Below are 10,507 nucleotides of genomic sequence, written 5' to 3' on the forward strand. Positions count from 1 at the left end.
ATATGATATGGTATGGTATGGTATGGTATGGTATGGTATGGTATGGTATGGTATGGTATGGTATGGTATGGTATGGTATGGTATGGTATGGTATGGTATGGTATGGTATGGTATGGTATGGTATGGTATGGTATGGTATGGTATGGTATGGTATGGTATGGTATGGTATGGTATGGTATGGTATGGTATGGTATGGTATGGTATGGTATGGTATGGTATGGTATGGTATGGTATGGTATGGTATGGTATGGTATGGTATGGTATGGTATGGTATGGTATGGTATGGTATGGTATGATATGATATGATATGATATGATATGATATGATATGATATGATATGATATGATATGGGTGCATTAGATGCTTGTACATAAGCATGCATGTTGATAAAATTAGCATAAGATGTGAAAATGATATGGTATGACAAAAGTGATTTAAATCATATTATAAGCATCATAATGTGTGTTATTTGATGTGTTATAATGGCATGAAACTTTGTCATAGGTTTGATCGCTTTACATGTTGTACATGGGGATAGAAAGTTGTAAAATGGGTGAAATGATGTGATTTGTGTGTCTTATGTGAGACCTGCACTATCATGAGTATGACCACCATTTTATTCGGCAAATAACATGGATTATGTTAAAATATCAAATCATTACGATTTGGGATGCGTATAGTAAAGTTCGGTACAAAACTATGCGTTAAAACGGTAAAAATCGGCTTTTTAAGGGATTTTTACAAAACTATTTTAGATAAGTAAGTAAACTGATATTTTTGTGATAAATATAAGTGTTTTAACTTATATTAAGTATCCTTGGTGTTTGGTTAGTCATACGTGACTTCCGACGCCTGAAAAGATACCGAAAACGTAAACTATGCATATTTCAATGTACACGAAAATGGATTGTTCAAGAGTGAATTGTGTGTAATATAATGTGATATGTGATCATGAGAATACGTTATGTGATATGCTAAGTGATAACATGATAGTAGGAATTTATACTATGCATGTACACTTGTGCGGTTAAATCAGTAAATATTGCGTTAAGTGTGTAACTTGTTGTCGAGCATGAAAATAATAAATAGGTTAAATTGATAAGTTATTTCATGTATGTAGATCCCAATATCAATCCGGATCACAGTGGTTGGTTGTTTTAGTCCAAAACACCTACTGATTAAGTGTTTGTACTATGAAAAAGTTAAGAAGAATCAAGAATGAAGATGAAGCTAATGGAATGATCAATACAACAAGTGTTGTATTGAATCCAAACAAGAATGTAAATCAATAAAGCACCTTGGAAATCTGATTATAGCACAAGATCAAAGATAGAATGTAAACAACACTTTCATTCACCAAAAGAGCCAAAAGCTTGGCTAGGGCAACAATGCTTGAGTTTATATAGATCCTGACTTGCCAACATAATTATAATTATGCTGGAATCTTAACTACACCAAGTCAGGTTTGCTACTTTCATCTAATTACAAAATATGCCCCTAGACTTTAAAATAAGCTACAAACCATAATAAAACTAATCCAGTACAAGTATGAACGATCTCAAAAGTTCCAACAATATCCCCCCTAGATCGTTGCATACTTGTTTTTCATTCTTCTTTAGTTTCCACTAGATTGTCTGCAGCTTTCTTCTCAGGCTCTGGAGGGACTTCTTCATGCCCTGCTACTTCTGGTGATGCTTGAATTTCGATTATTGTGACAGGAGTTTCTTGAATTATAACAGCTTCACTTGTTGGTGGATCCTCTATAATGGCCTCATATGTGGATGAGGCCGGAGGTGATGATGTTGTTTGAGAAGTTGTGGTGGGCTCTGTTGTTGACGCGTAAGTCTTCTCTTTCTTCTTTTCATGCTTTTTCTTCTTTCTTGCTTCCTTCTTCTTTTCATCAGCTTCCTTCCTTTTCTCGATTCTATCAACGATGTCGAGCATCTCTCTTTTTAACCTCCAAGCTCTATCTACTGCCCTTTGAAATAGCATGGCCTCTTCAAGATTAGCGTTTCCAGCTCCAACATTTATACGACTTACATTCATCACTGTTAGATCAGAGAGTCCAAACATAAACACATCCATTGGATCCAAGATTCGGATATCTTCATTTTCGGTTGATCGAATCACCGCTTCACCAGTGTGGCTATCATAGAACCACTTTTTAAACTTGTTTAAACATACTGGAACTTCTTCTGGAAGCTTAATTCTTGTGATAACTTTAGCAGGGTTAATAACCCATGTCACCTTGCCTTTTCCAGTGATAGGATCTTTAGTTGTTTTGGACACTCTCCGTCTTGGACGCTGCGGCTTGTGATTTGGGAAACCTTTGTTGCATTCTTTGGCAATTAATCGCTCAAAATCCCCACCAACGCTTCTATCTTCTGGATTTAGCATATCCAGTCGGCCGAGATCACGTAGATCCCACCTTGGAAGTGAAAAGAGATCAAACCCTGTTCGGAAGTACTGAATTACACCACCTCTTCTTTTGACCACAAACATTCCCCTGAGATTGCTATACATCCAACTGATAATTTTATCAGTGGCTTCGGTCTTTTCAACAGTTACTACCTGATAGAAATCAGGAAGGTTTTCTCTTCCCTTTTTGAACCATTCGGGATGCTGTGGGGAGAAAGTCTTTCCATCTTCCTGCTCATACACAACTTCCTCTTCTAATCCCCACTCGATAAATTTGGCAGGCATTTCATCCCTATCAATCTCTTCTTCATCGCTCTCATCTCCTTTAGTTACTTTTTCCGTTGACTCTAGACGCTTTTTCTTAGCTTCGACTTCTTTGGCTTTTCTATTTGTCTCTTCTTCTATGAAAGCATCAAAGTCGAAAACTTCCTCGAAGGAGAACATAGGCTCTATCTCTATCTTGGCACATATACTTTTTATCATTCTGTACAATTTTTCAATCCCATGCTGTTGGAATCTTATGAACTTTGACTGTTTGGCCACATAAGCGTTCATTTCTTTGTTCTTCTTCCGTTGATCCTTTAACTTTTCTCTCAAGATGTTTGTATTATTCACTTGGTTCTTGAGGAGGCAAATTTCTTTGGCTGAAGATGGACCGGTCTCTTTAACAAGTTTATCATATAGTTCTTGAAACGGACGAACCCTTTGTGGGGGAACAGGCGACTTTGAGATCCTTGTTGGTTTTACTAGAGGAACTCTGGAAGGCCCCTCATCTGTTGACTTCTTCTTTGGGGGAGTTTTCTTGCTTGCTGAGATTTCTTCTGGATCTGTTAACAGTGAATCCACCAAATCATCCAGAGTCTGTTCTTCTTCCGTTACTACAACTGGCCTTTCGGATTCTGACATTTCTTGTCTTTTAAGGCTCTTTTCTCTTTTTTCTCTTTCTTGCATTGCGTGAATTTCTTGCATATCTTGGATATGTCGACGATGTTCCTCTGATTCAGCTACTCTGAAGCTTGTACCCATAAGTCTTTCTTGGTTTTCAGAGGGTTTCTTCTTCTTTGGAGGTTCATCATCAGCTGCTTGCTTTCCCTTCCTTTTTCTTTTCAAATGTTCTTCCTTTTCTGCAGCCTCTGCTTCAGCTTGCGCGATTCTCTGCTGTTTTGCTTGAACTGTTTCTCTGTACTTTCTGTATGCTTCTCTGACCAATGGCAGTCTCTCGGCAGTATACATCCAGTCATGTAACATCACCCATTCATTCGTTTTGATCTCTGTGAATTGTCGACTTGTGGAACATGAAAGGTGTAGAGATTTCCATCATGCGACGGATTTTCATATTGATCGTTGATCATCATCTGGATGAATCTGGGATACATTGCCCAAGTCGGCCCTCTTACGTTCTCGAGCAAATAATTGAAGATAAGACCAGAGAGGTTGAACTTTTGATTCAAACACAGGTTCAACATTGCTGCCGACCACTCCAGATTCAGGCCGTCATATCCACTTTTACGATGAGCTAAGCTCATAGCAATTACATGAACTATGAATCTCCAATCTCTTGTGAGCCCATTTCTTTTTATCTCTTTCTTTTGACTGAAGTCTCCTGTGTATCCCATGCCACGAAAACCATCCAAAACATCGTCCTTCTTCAAGCTGATCGGATCTTGTGCGTTATCTTTCAGCTTCAAAACCTTGCGAATCCTTTCTTCAGTTACGACTACTTGTTTATTGCGGATGGTTGCAGATATCCTTCTGGCATTGTTGATAGTTTCGGGTTTTGCGGTTTGCCAGAACTCTTGAATATGGATTCGATAAATGGGAACTTCTGCTTCAACTGCGCAGCCAATCCTGCTTGACTGTATCCATCTTGTTGCGTCTTGGAAATCCTGTGGTACTTTCTCAAGATTGATGCTCTGATTGTGCTTCAATGTCTTATCCCATTCGATAATTTTCACCATCCTGTTTCTGAACCAACAAACGAGCTAAGTTAGGAATTTTATGACATAAGGGTATAATATCTATAACGAGAAGTATATAAAAAATATTTACATATTATATAATAATAGTAAATATAGGAAATATTTACAAACACTTTAGTTTAAATAAGAGATAATGTGATTTTGGAATAATAAAAAAAATATTTACAAAAGATTTTGATTATAAGTTAAATTCGCTGATGACCCAATCGGTTATCTTCGCTGACGTTTGTGATCGAGATCCGGTAATTTCGCCGGCAATTATATCTGATCACGTGTGATTTCACCGACAGAAACTGAGAACTCGAGCCATGTTTTCGCTGATGGCTTATGACACGGATAAGATATCTTCGCCGGTCACAAAGGTGGGCATCAGATGATTTCGCCGGCAATAAACATGTGAGTTCAATATTAATTTCGCCAATGATTTCCGGCGAAGACAGGGTTTGGTCAAAAAACAGGTTCATCAGCGAAGACGTTTGTCTAGGCCGTCTTACCGGCGAAATAAATTATTTCGCCGGCTACTCGAACTCGCGTTCGAGACTTTTGAGATTCCTGATTCACAGTAATTTCGCCATGGTCTTCGCCATGTTCATCACTATTTCACTGGCACCATGTTTTTCTTGAAAAACCCTTCTTATACCCTAACTGTTATCACCCTATGATTATCTCTGATTACCGACAAACTTAACAGGTTTCAACAACTTCGAAATATCGATGATGCCTTGTCTAACTTTCTCAAAACATCCTATATCTTCTTATTTACAATGTCCAATTCTTGAATACTAAATTAACTTTAGAATGAACAAACTGTGCGAACAATCAAGATGATCTGTAAGTGATGAACATTACCTAAAGTCTTGACCGAACACAGAAAGACACAATGTATTGTAAGATCAGTGAGAGACTTGAACAGTCTTGATGAAATTGATCGATAAAAAGGGAGAAGATGAAGAGAGTTGTTTTTGAAATTTTTTTGAAAATGGGGTCGGTTAAGCATGATTTATAGGCGGTTTAGGATGTCTAGCGAAATAGTTAATTTCGCCGCCATTGATGACTTACAAGCCAATTTCAAAAACAAATTTAATTTTGCTCGTGAATTTCAAACTTTCTCGAAAAACATGCCTAATTTTGTTTAAGACACTATAAATTATGAAATATTCACAAACTTGAGAAAATGACTCCGAACTTCGAATTTTCAACTCTGGGAGGTTTCATTTTTGCTGATATTCTTGATTCTTTTGACGCTCGTCGACTTACCTGCAGAAGATCATATTGTCAACACTTATCAATTTCTTATTTATTTATTATTATTATTAGCGAATCAAGGCACAAGAAAAACTGCCAATATGTTTGTCCGCTTAAATCCATGCATCGTTCTTTCAACATGCCTTCGGAGAGCGCTTTTATCATGTTTTCGGTAATATTAACCAGACTTCTATGGCCCCCACACAGGCTATTGAGAATAGAATCATTACGCCCGTGAGTCCCACATCAGGACATACCCCCGCGATCAAGGTATGCACAAAGGTTCATCATAATGCGTGAGTATATTGGATTCATTCGTTTTGCTTTACAACAATAGAGTGGGGATCAGGTCAGTACTTTCGTATAGCAGAGATCCCGAAAACTACCGAGGATGGAGACAGATACTATATTTGGTACGATTTGTGCATTTTTGCACATTTGAATAACTTTCTATGAAAGCTTCTTCAATTTTGGGATTTGGCCATCTTTGGGCTCTTTTCTTGAAAAGATATCATAGCGTCTAGGTCAGCATGTATCTGGATGCAGCAGAAGAACAACTACGATATCCCCGAATGAAATTCCAATATAAAGACCCGAAATCTCAGACTTTGGCAATCTATCAACGCAATATTTAAGACCATTAAGCCATATGCCGCAACGTGTTACCCATAAGATGCGTAATGCCTGAGAAAAGCCAGAATCCTTGTGTAGATGTTATGTTTTGCTCCCTAACAGCAGTTTACTCGTCGCTGTTGCTGAATCTACCGACACGTCGTTGCTTGGTACCCCAATTTCTTTTGTTTTCTGTTTTTTTTCCAAGAAATGACAAAGTGTTAGCAATTTTATATCATTTCCTCTAACAGGAGTCAGACACAAGCATCTAATTTTTGATTTTTTTTTTATTTTATGGAATATCCCCCCTAAAATCTTTATTTTCGAAAGTCCATTTGCCCGAAAATGAAATTTTAAAATTTAGAAAATCTTTTTGGTGGGCAACGTTTTACGATACTTGCTTTACTTTTAACAAACATTTTTTTTATATTGACAAAGGATAGAGTATTTACGAACGAATTTGGACAACAAGATTAATTTCCATTCAAGAAAATTAACCATTTCCAACCAGGTTACCAGCTGGTTGAATCGGGTTTTATCAAAGGCTTTCGTGAAAATGTCGGCCCGTTGCTGTGTTGTATCCACTGGCACCACTTGAATGTATCCTTTCTCGTAGGCATCTCGAATTGCGTGAATTCGAATTTCGATGTGCTTTGTTCTGGAGTGATTGATGGGATTCTTCACAATTCCTAGACATGCCTCATTGTCGATGAATATAGGAGTCTTCATGATGTTGATTCCATAATCCAACAACTGATTTTGTATCCAGAGAACGTGTGAACAGCAACTGTAGGCCGCGGTGTACTCTGCTTGAGCAGTGGAGGTGGACACAGTTGTCTGTTTCTTGCTTTGCCAGGAGATCAGACGATTTCCCAAGAATTGACATCCTCCTGATACAGACCTGCGATCTACTTTACAACCTGCATGATCACTGTCAGAATAAGCAATAAGATCAAAATTACTATCTTTAGGATACCAAAGACCTAGTTTCGGAGTTCCTTTAAGATAGCGGAAGATGCGCTTCACAGCAGTTTCATGTGATTCTTTGGGATTTGTCTGAAAGCGAGCACAGAGACAGACTGCCCACATAATGTCAGGTCTGCTCACGGTTAAGTACATTAGAGAGCCTATCATTGAGCAGTAAAAAGACTTGTTCACTGGTTTTCCTTGAGGATCTAGAGTAAGCTCCGTTTGAGAGGCGAACGGGGTGCTAGCGACTTTACAGTCGTTCATGTTGTACTTTGTGAGAATATCCCGAATGTACTTAGCCTGATGAATGAGAATGCCGTCCTCCTTTTGCTTCACTTCTAGACCTAAGAAGAACATGAGTTCTCCCATCATGCTCATTTCGAACTTTTCCTTCATGACGGTCTCGAATTCTCTACACAGCTCCTCGTTAGTTGACCCGAAAATGATATCGTCTACGTATATTTAAACCAGCATTACATCTTCTCCGATTCGTTTGGTGAAGAGGGTCATGTCAATCATCCCTCTGGTGTATCCACACTTCAACAGATAAGTTGACAAAGTCTCATACCAAGCACGTGGAGCTTGGTGAAGGCCATAGAGGGCTTTGTCCAACTTGTAGTAACGACCTGGAAAATGATGATCTTCGAAACCCGGAGGCTGACACACGTAGACTTCTTCCTTTACCTTCCCGTAGAGAAAAATACTCTTCACATCCATTTGAAAGACTTTGAAATTTCTGTATGATGCGTATGCCAGGAATATTCTAATTGCCTCCAATCTTACAACTGGAGCAAAAACTTCTTCGTAATCAATTCCTTCCTCCTGACGGAAACCTTGCACCACCAATCTAGCCTTGTTCTTGATTACTAATCCACGATCATCCATCTTGTTACGAAAGACCTATTTAGTACCAATCGGAAACTTTCCTTCAGGTAGATCTACTAACTCCCAAACTTTGAGTTTGCGAAATTGAGACAGTTCTTCCTGCATGGCCTGATCCCAACTAGAGTCTTGAATGGCTTCTTCGATGTCACGTGGCACGGATTGTGAGAGAAAAGCTGCATAGAGACCTTTGTTGATGCTTGATGATTGACCACGAGTGCGTACTCCTTCTTCTACGGCACCTATGACATTTTCAAGAGGATGATTGCAATTTGTTTTGTATCCTGCATTTGCGTGAGACTCAATCTGTTGCGGAAGGTTGGTGAAGTGTTCGTCAACGTAGATTACTGGAGGATCATCTTCTTGAGTTGGTTCATCCACATTTGCCTGTGAGGAAGAAGCACCGTTTTCAGGGGTGTTCTCAGGCGAAGTGTCACCATTTACTTCATCCACAGAGAGAAGTGGATCAGCAGAGAATGGAGAGAAACGGGTAGTGAACGGAGTTATACCAATATCTGAAGAATCAAACAGAGGCTCAACTTGAGTAGCTTCAACAGGTTCTGCTACTCGAATATCTTCTGGAATTTCGAAGGTGTTGAAAATCACGCCCACATCATAAAACCAATCGAGAGTACTTCCAGTGTTAGTGTAGTTTCCTTCTTGAAAGTCAACATAATATGATTCAATCACCATCTTTGTTCTTTTATTGTAGACTCTGTAGGCTTTCTGCGTGGATGAATATCCCATGAAATAGCAGATATCACCCACTGCTTCGAACTTGATGAGATTTTCTTGAGTGTTTAGAAGAGTGCACTAACATCCAAATGGTCTGAAGAAGTCAATAAACGACTTTCTTTTGAAGAGAAGTTCATATGCCGTTTTTCCGTGAGGTTTTACGATGAGAACCCTGTTCAGAACGTAGCATGTTGTATTTACTGCTTCTGCCCAAAAGATGATTGGAAGCTTTGAATCCACCAGCATGGTTCTCGCGTCTTCGATCAACGTTCTGTTCTTACGTTCAGCAACTCCATTTTGTTGAGGAGTTTTGGCAGCACTGTATTGAAGATGAATTCCCTTTTCAGCACAGAAGGATATGAAGGTTTGATTTTTGAATTCGGAACCATTATCACTTCTGATCGACTTCACTTTTAATCTGGTCACGTTTTCAATCAAGGGAATGAATGACTTAAGGATATCAGTTGTCTCACTCTTGGCTTCAAGAAAATACACCCATGAAAAACGAGAGAAATCATCTGTAATTACCAAATAGTAAGAACTTTTAGCAAGACTTTTAACACTTATTGGACCAAAAAGATCCATATGCATCAACTGAAGAGGCGCAGTAATCGTGTTCACTGCTTTGGACTTGTGCGATTTCTTGTGTTGCTTTCCTTGGGCGCATGCTATACATTTTTCAGAAAAAGGAAATTCTTTTATCGGAAGTCCTCTTACTAAGTTTAACTTAGAGAGTTTTTTCATATTCTTGAAATTTACATGCCCCAATCGTCTGTGCCAAAGCAGTGACTCTGATTCTGAAGCCTTTGAGATTAAACAGGTTAAGTTATCATTTGTCTTGGTGTTTTTCATGTTGAGCACGTATGTGTTGTTTTGTCTTGGAGCAGTGAGCATGATCATCTCTGCAGGAACGACATATTCAGGTTTGAGAAACAAGCATTCCATGTCGTTGAAAAGCACCGATATTCCTTTATCACAGACTTGCGACACACTCATGAGATTGTAACACAATTCTGGAACATAGTTGACATTTTCCAAAGTGAGTGCTTCAGATACAACATCTTCTATTCCAACGATCTTCCCTCCCTTCTCGTCTCCAGCGAATGACACGAAATCACCGTCCATAAAACGAAAATTTTTTAGAAGTTCCTTTAAGCCTGTCATGTGTCTTGAACATCCGTTGTCGACATGCCAGATATATTCCATGAGCATACGAAGCCATTTCTGGAGTTTATTCAAGTCTTTGTCAGCTTTCTCTTTGGAAGATTCAGTTTTCATGGCTGCTGCTGAGACTTTTCCCTTTTCTTTCTTTTCATCAGATGACTCCTTAGGAACATGCTCCTTTGGTTTTCAGCTTCTTCATAATTCTTTTCTTTCTCAGACTCCGGGGAGATGAGAATGCTTTTCAGACCCTTGTCAGCAATGTTGTCACCCTTTGGGATTCCAGCAGTCTGTTTCTCAAACTATTTTGATGAGGACCCGCTTGAGATCTTTGCCATGAGAGCTTTGTTGACTTGTTCTTTGGCTTCTGCAATTTCTTCACCCCAATCATAATCTTCAACAACTAGTGCTTTTGGTGTGCTGGGAGTGGCATTGTTCTTGTTTTCTTCGATAGCAATTTGTTTTGTGACAGGAGCAACTTCAGTGTTTCCCTCCTTCAACAAAGG

Source organism: Helianthus annuus, chromosome 10, assembly GCF_002127325.2.
Source record: "Helianthus annuus cultivar XRQ/B chromosome 10, HanXRQr2.0-SUNRISE, whole genome shotgun sequence".
Taxonomy (NCBI): domain Eukaryota; kingdom Viridiplantae; phylum Streptophyta; class Magnoliopsida; order Asterales; family Asteraceae; genus Helianthus; species Helianthus annuus.